Here is an 8,795-nt window from a genome sequence, read left to right as displayed (position 1 = left end):
TGCCATCTGAACAGGTAACCAGAGATAAACTTCTGTCTCTTAATCACACCTCTAAACAATGCAACCATTTCATAGAGGTTGCTAAATGGCAAGGACCTATTACATGTATGAAGTGTAAACTCACATTACAACCTTATGTTAAGACCTCCCCTAAAAGTATATATAAAACTATTACAGGTGGACTAATAAATGCACGATCCATGTGCAAAAACGCCCTGCACATATATGACCTACTCGCAGAGAACAATCTGGATTGCCTTATGATCACAGAAACATGGTTAAGAGAATGGTCAAATCCTGATATTACCTGCGCACTACCACCTGGTTATAACATACAAAGACTCGACAGACCGATACATAGAGGAGGGGGAATTGCTATAATACACCGTGAGACACTCACTTTTCATACTGTGTATTGCAGGGTTGTGCATGCTTTAAACATCACCAGGAGAAAAATATTATGGAGTGTGTTACAAGTCAATGCTTGTTAGACCAGTCAGCCTTAGGGTGGTCGTCCCCAAAGCTGATTGCCTTCACCCCCACTATATTTCTGAATTTGCTTTTGTTGGCCTTAGGACTGCTAACCAGTGCTAAACTGCTTGTTCACATTCCCTAAAACATGATAAATTTGGGCTACAGACCCCATTGTCACATTTAATTTATTTGCAAGTACCTAGTAAAGTAATATTGCATGTACACCCACGGCCTGTAAATTAAATGCTATTAGTGTCCCTACAGCACTTTTTGAGCCACCCACTTAAGTAGACTTTTTTTAACCTATCCCTGGTCTGCCAGTGCAGCTTGTGGGTGCAATTTTAAACTGCCATTTCCACCTGTCAAAATAAACCTTTTACCAGGCGTAAACCATTCTGTTGAGTACATATAAGTCACCTATAGGGTAGTCCCTCAAAAGCACATAGGGCAAGGTGCAGTTTACTTAAAAAAGTTGGACATGTAGTTTTTAATCTGACCTGTCCTGGTAGTCACTATTGCAAGGCCTGCCTCTTTCATAGCATACCATTGGGTACCTTATTACATTTAATAAGTGTTAATTTTTTATTGGGAGCAGGTAGGAAAGTCATGAATGGTATCAGAGTAATTTAAAACCATCTTGAATGGTAAATTCATATTTCAATCCTCAATTTTAAAAATGCCACTTTTTAGAAAGTTGGAAACAAGAAAAAGGTCTGGACGTACGTTTTTGAATAAATACATTCATAAATAACCACCTTAGATTCTCAAGTAGTTATATTGTTTTCCTTACACTTGTTATTTGTTCATTTATTTGTGGAACAAACAAGATGGATATTTCTTTCATGTCTTAAAGAAGAACAATTAGTACCAACATATATCAACAACACAATGGTGACAGTACTTTGGACATATAACAAATACCTAGGAAATGACCAAACATGACAAAACAATAGACCAGTCCTTATTTTAACATAAAGAACAATGGCGGTACAATTCAGTTATGTGTTTCACTACATACACCTGCCATAACCAGCGAAGCAGTTAAACAGTTACACCAGGCCTAAATGTCCTGTTTGTACTCGGTATGGGTCGGTTGATTGGTGGTGATTATTGCTGGCTGGGTGGGGTCAACACATTTCAGAACCCTATTTGATTTCAGGGTTCTCCTCAGGACCAGGACTTGGTCATTCACATTTGAGGTGAGGGAATTCTCACGGGTGATGATGCCTTATGAACTCAAGGGGTGTGGTCCTTTTTCTCTTGTTGTGTCCAGAAATGACTGCGGCGGTTGCTGGTGCTTCAATATGATATTCACGCTTCAAAATAATTAGATGATGACAGGGGGGACTTGTTAATGGCTTTCAAGCTGTAGCTTTGTGAATGGTTCTCATGGGGGCCCCACATGGTTCCTCTCCTCATGTACGATGTACATCCTATGTACTCTATCCCTGTTGTAAATCACAGATACCCCTTTATCTAAATCCTCCCCCCACCACCAAGTATAAATCACCCAAATCTTTTTCACTTGCCCTTATTAATGTCCGCTCGCTTGGGAAACACCGACAGGACGTAGCCGACCTGATGGAGGACAATATATTAGACTTACTATTTATGACAGAAACTTGGATGGATAGTTCGTCCGATCCAGATATAGTGATTGCAGCTCCAAAAGGCTTTTCCATCCATAGACTGGACAGACAACGCAAGAAAGGTGGTGGGATTGCCGTCATTTTACGCGACACTTTTATCGCCAGAACCAACATGATCTCACTACCATCCTGTGAAGCTCTGCAATTTTCTATCAAACTGACTCCCTCCCATAACTTTAACGGGATCCTGTTGTATCGTCCACCAGGATCAAGGACCGGATTCATTTCCAACCTCAGGTCCATTCTGGAATCTTCAGCCCTTGATAGTTCCCTCACTGTCCTCAGTGATTTTAACTTTCATTTTGACAAAACAGAGGACAAAGATACTGCTGCGCTTCTAGGAGATATGACCACCTTTGGTCTCCCATTGTTGGTCAAATCATCCACACATGACGGGGGCCATATATTGGATGGCATTTTTACCAACTCACAGGATTTACAAGTCTCTCAAATCCTTCCAGTTACTTGGTCAGACCACCATGCCATCATGGCGTCACTAACCATTCAAGACACTGGAGCCTCCACACTACCATCCAACTCTCAACAGTCCTTCCAGGCGTGGAATGACATTGATAGTTCCAGGCTGAAAACTCTTTTAACCAAATCCACTCCCCCTCTATCAACCGACCCTAACACCGCCACCTCCCAATTCTATGAGTGGGTGGGCTCGGCGGCATCCTCCCTGGCCCCGGTTAAACAACGGTCTCGCAATAGATCTACCCCGTCGGCCCCCTGGTATTCGGAGGCCTTAAGAGAACAAAAACAACAGTGTAGGAATAAGGAGAGGCACTGGAGGAAAGACTACTCTGTAGAAGCCAAAATTAGGTATAAAGAAACGGTAGCCAAATATAAAACTATGATTAATGAGGCCAAGAAAATTTTTTTTAGCGTTAGAATCGAAATGGCCAAAAACTCCAATAAAGCTCTGTACGAAACTACTAAGCAGCTAGCAGGATACTCCACAAACCTGACTCCACCTCCCTCACAACCCCTCTGTGACGCCATAGCCAGCTTCTTCTTTAGTAAAGTCAACGACATCTATTCTGCCTTTGCTAATAACACCAAACTCCCTCCCAACTTGTCGACCGCCGCCCATACTGGACCCATCCTCTCTCAGTTCGCAGAAATTTCTAGTTCCCAGATTGCTGATATTATATCCACCATTAGATCAGGTTCTGCTCTTGACCCCTGTCCATTTAAAGTACTGCTACCTGTTATTGAAACGGTTCTTCCTGCCATCACCTCTATCTGCAACGCAGTGTTTAGTACAGGCACTTACCCTGATATTCTAAAAAAAAACCTCATTAAACCACTCTTAAAGAAGCCACATCTCGACATGGAAGAACCTAAAAGCTATCGACCTATTGCCAGCCTACCAGTACTGGCTAAAAAAGCTGAAAAAGCTCTGAATCAACAACTCTCCGCGTTCTTAGAGCAACATAATTTACTTGATGAATCCCAGTTTGGCTTCCGCCAATTCCATGGGACGGAGACGGCTCTGATCAAAGCGGCGGATGATATTAGATCCATCCGCGATGCTGGGGGTACAGCAGTCTTGATACTGCTTGATTTATCGGCAGCCTTCGACACGGTCGATCATGCTACGTTGATCGACCGTGTCGAAAACATGGGTGTCCAGGAAAATGCCAGTAAACTTCTGGCCTCTTTTCTGGCCAATAGAACCCAGGTGGTCACAATGGGACCCTTTCACTCTTCCACCTTGTCCCTGCCATGTGGAGTACCTCAAGGCTCATCCCTAAGTCCAACACTTTTCAACATCTATGTGTCGGACTTAGCCAATGTTATTCGTGCACATGGGATGAGCCTTACTACCTATGCAGATGACACACAGTTGGTCCTTGCCATTAAGAACAACGGCCATAAAATAGCAGAAGATCTTAAATCAGGCATGGTAGCAATTGGGAGCTGGATGGCTTCCAATTGCCTAAAATTAAATTCCGACAAGACAGAAGTAGTCATCTTTGGACCGCTGACTCCGGAATGGTCATCCAATTGGTGGCCATCCTCATTAGGCTCGCCTCCCGAGCCTGTCAGTAAGGTGAGGAACCTGGGAGTCATTTTTGATAACCGCCTCACTTTTCATCCACACGCTAACCAGATCACCTCCTCAGCCTTCCACAAACTAAGACTCATCAAAAAAATCCTCCCCTTTCTTCCTGATACAGCTGGTAAAACCCTGGTTACTTCCCTTGTATTGTCCACCTTGGATTACTGCAACGCTTTATTCCTCAATGCACAAGAAGGAGTTTTAAACAAAATACAAATTATACAAAACTCAGCTGCCAGGCTACTGGGAAAAATTCCCAAATATCAATCCGCCTCGGACACAATCAGAGAGTTACACTGGTTACCCATCAGAAACAGAATAAAATTCAAAACTCTCTGTATTGTATACAAGGCCTTGCATAATATGGGACCAGCATATCTTGTCCAAAATCTGATTCCCTATTGTGAGTCCAGAACACTACGTTCTTCAAGTCTAATTGATCTTGTGGTTCCTCGGACCAAAACTGTTTCTGGGGTGACAGAAGATTCCTGGTGTCAGCTCCAAAATTGTGGAACACGCTGCCCCATTTGATTAAAGCCAGTCCTTCCCTCTGGTCCTTTCGTAAGCAACTTAAGACCTGGCTCTTTAATCACTAGACTCAGCTCCCCCCTCTCAGGTTAAATATTACAGATATCTTAGCGCCGAGACGCCCATGGGCCTTTGTTCACGCTTTAGAAATATCATTAATAATAATAATAATAATATGTGAAGCAAATGATTTCTGGAAGAAACCGTGATGCATTGACATTTTTGTGCAGTGTAATGCCAGTGGCGGGGAACACAAGTATTTCAATGACTTCCGCATTGTTGGCATACCAGGGAGAGACGATGCAGCAGAGGAGGAACTCGATCGGGAACTTATACATAATTGAAGGAGCTGAGCCCTTCATTGAAAGACTCGCAATCCCCACCGCCGGCATTACACTGCACAAAAATTTCATAAGGCTGCCTTAAGATGCTTGATAGAGGCAGAACTGTATCCAATTCTGAGTGCACTCCTGACAGAGATTGTTCCTCTTAGGTGCTGATAAGCAGGAGTTGTTTTTGATAGTTTAGTCCATTAAAATGATTATATCACATTTCATATTGCAACATTGTGCGCTATTAAATCCTTTATTGAAAAAGCATCATGAATCACAGCAGGGTCATGGTTGCGGGGCGGCGTGGCGGCTGCGCATGGTGTGCCGGGATGACAGGCATTGGATTTGTTATTTTCGGGTGGCGTTTCTCAATGTACCCATGTCGAGTATGTGCTTTTCATTAATTATGCAAGTTTAGAAACTTAGTAGAACTTAAATGTTTATCTGTTATTAAGATACATATTTATATATATTTTTGATGACCCTATATATTTTGTGATCATGTGAAAGCATAAGGTAAATCATGCACTTGTGTTAATTTATTTACGCTGCCTAGACCTATTAATGCCAGGCTTTCTTCCAAAGGTTCTAGGCATCGTACAAGGTCCAACAAAGTCTTTTCACTATGTTTACTCATATGTGAGCTTGGTGTTTATAGGTGATATGGTATAATCACCAAGTATGTATTGGCTTTGAGAAAGACCAGTTTGGTTGAAACGCGTCAGCCGAATAAAACTTTCTTTGAAAACCTTTAAAAAAAAAGAACCAGCAGGGTCACAATCACAATCTTGCCAGTGGTTTTCTCCTGCTCTGTAAAATGACCATAGCTTTGATTTTTACAGGTGTGTTGGTATGTTATATATGTGAGCTACTATTATCATACTTTGGATCAAGTCATGGTGTGCATCACAGCAGTTTGATTTTATCCATCATAATGAGGACCACATGATGTTGTGTGTTACACAACTGAGCTTTTTCCTATCACTGTGATGACCACCCCACTGGGTCTGTTGCAAAATACCTAAAGTACTGTTACCAAGAATTAACTTCTTTCCATAACAAATAGGAATATATCTCATTGTATGTAACAAATTAATTTGGGTTTATCAAGTGCAATGAGCACTAGATGCCATGACATGTTTCAATATCGCTTGTTTTGATACATCACATTAAGGAGCACATCATGCTATCTGTTACAACATGAGAGATTGTCTATTTATCATAGAAGGTAATTTCACATAGTTTTACATGGATGTGCATGTTTTAAATATCACCAGGAGGGCAATATCATGCAGTGCACTACAGCTGCATGTTGGTTTATTTCTTCATTTGTAATTAATCGCAGAGAGTTTGTGATGTGCTGGCATACAATAACAAGGCTACCGTAGCATTCTTAATAGACATAGACCAATTCCTCATTACAACTGTATTCATGTGAGATTAGTCCGTCCTGTCTGGTGTCACTAAATATGATTTGTTTAAGACTTTTAGTCCATCAAACTCATAACGACATCACAGTGGATGATTTAACTCTCTGTGATATTACACCACACTCTGATGAAAAAAAACTCTTGCGTGTTTTTATCCATCAAAATGAGGACTACATTGTGGTATGCAATTCAGATGACCATGTGTGTAAATTGTGAGGTTTTATACATTGCAAAAAGGAGCATAGCAAAGCACATGTTACAGTTTTCTTTTGTGTTTCTAACATGTAGTAGACACTGCCACAACTTTACATGTGTATCAAGCATATGAACCTTTCTTCTGGACACTGAAAACCATTTCATATTTTGTGTATCACAAGAAGGTGCTCTTTTATGCTTTACAATTGCTCCTATATAAAGGTGGCTTATGCTCCTATGTGCACTTATAGGTCACACTGAGGACAATGTTAAATTGTGTGAGACAGGTTTGTGTACCTTTATCTGCCACAAGTAATATTGTGGTGCCTATTACAGAGGTTGGCGTTTTTATCTATCACAATGAAGACTGTATCAAGATGTGTGTCATAATTGTGTGTTTTTATCCAACACAATGAGGACCACACTTTGGTTCATTTTAGACATGTGTGCTTCTGCTATCACAGAGTCACACCATGTGATATTGAACAAGTTCATGTTAATGTAGCTTAATTAGAAGTACTACATTATTGTGATTTAGTTTTATTGCACATTCCTTTAACAGTAAGCTCCATTAACAGTAAGCTTCTTTAACATTATGTTGGGTATTAGTAAAGCGTTTTTATCCATCACAATGAGGACTGTATCAAGATGTGTATAACAACTGTGTGTTTTTATCCAACAGAATGAGGACACATTTTTGTGCAGTTTAGACAAGTGGGCTTCTTCTATCACACAGTCACATCATGTTGAATTGAACAAGTTCATGTTAATTTAGCCATCATTAAAAGTACGACATTAATGTGAATTAGTGTTATCACATATTCCTTTAACAGAAAACTCCTATGACATTATGCTGTGTATTAGTAATGTGTATGATCTTAAGTAACTAAAAGAATCTATATTGTATTGTATCTTGGAAATGTGTGCACTCATCCATCACAATGAGGGCTCTATACAGGCCTGGTCCCTAGGACATGCACCATCCAGTCAATCGACCATCATAAAAAAGCACAGGTGCTAATGTGCACCGGTATACATTTACACTTGCAAAAAGATGACTATTGAATGTGAGTAAATACTTCTGTGTGTGGTGTTAGTGAATTTCAGAGGGCCTTGTTGTTCTGCAAAGTATTTGTGTGCCTGCAAATGTGCTACTTTGTAACTGTCCACAAACATTTCTTCAGCCCATTCCAACCCAGGGAACAATCTGATATTCACTTCTAACACGTGCCAGATTAAATCTGTTTCCAGGGTTGGAAGTGGAAGCAATCAGACTAAAAATTGGAAATAGCATAGATGAAGAGATTATTCCATAGGGGAAAATGTTTTTAAAATGTTATTACTTCTACTTGCTTCAGAATATTTCCCAAAATCTAAGCATGCAAACTTGTTCAAGGGAAAATGGAATTCTCAAAAGAAAATGAAGACTACCCCTTGAAATACATCCTCTGTAGCTGTATGCTAACTGTCCCCAAGGCAACCTTTGTGAATTAAAAAGCAGCTTGCTCATGTAATCCAAAATTATAATAAATGTAGCACTTGGTGTAGTGAATTGAGTAAATGTAAATGTATAGTATTTATATAGCACACTCCTACCCAGAGGCCTCATAGCGCTGTATTCATACCGCTGTGGAACCCATCCCGGCATTCCTGTAAAATGTCTACTCCTGGGCACCCCCAAGGTGAAGCCAGGCATCCAAGCGCTGCTGGGGCCGTTGTGGAGATTAAGCAAGCTATTGCCCAGAGTCACAGAGTGGGACCCATGATTAGACTAGGCACCGAGGCAAGAATTATCAGGTCCGGGGAAATTGAGTCCAAGAACCGCCGAGGCGGGAATTGAACCCTGGTGCCGGGCCAGACCTCTGCATCATAGTCTGCCGCTCTAACCATTGAGACACGCTTCTCCAGTAAATGATAAAGGAGTATAAAAGGTGTTTGTCTATATGAATCACAGCAGGGTCACAATCACAGTCTTTCCAGTGGTTTGCTCATACCCTGCACAATGACCATAGCTTGGAGTGTTATAGGTGTTTTGGGGTTTTATATAAGTGAGCTACTATTATACTTTGAATCGAGTCTTGGTGTGCATCACAATTGTTTGTTTGTATCCATCACAACG

The sequence above is a fragment of the Lissotriton vulgaris genome, chromosome 7 (assembly GCF_964263255.1).
Source record: "Lissotriton vulgaris chromosome 7, aLisVul1.2, whole genome shotgun sequence".
NCBI lineage: Eukaryota > Metazoa > Chordata > Amphibia > Caudata > Salamandridae > Lissotriton > Lissotriton vulgaris.
This window is presented reverse-complemented; position numbering follows the sequence as displayed.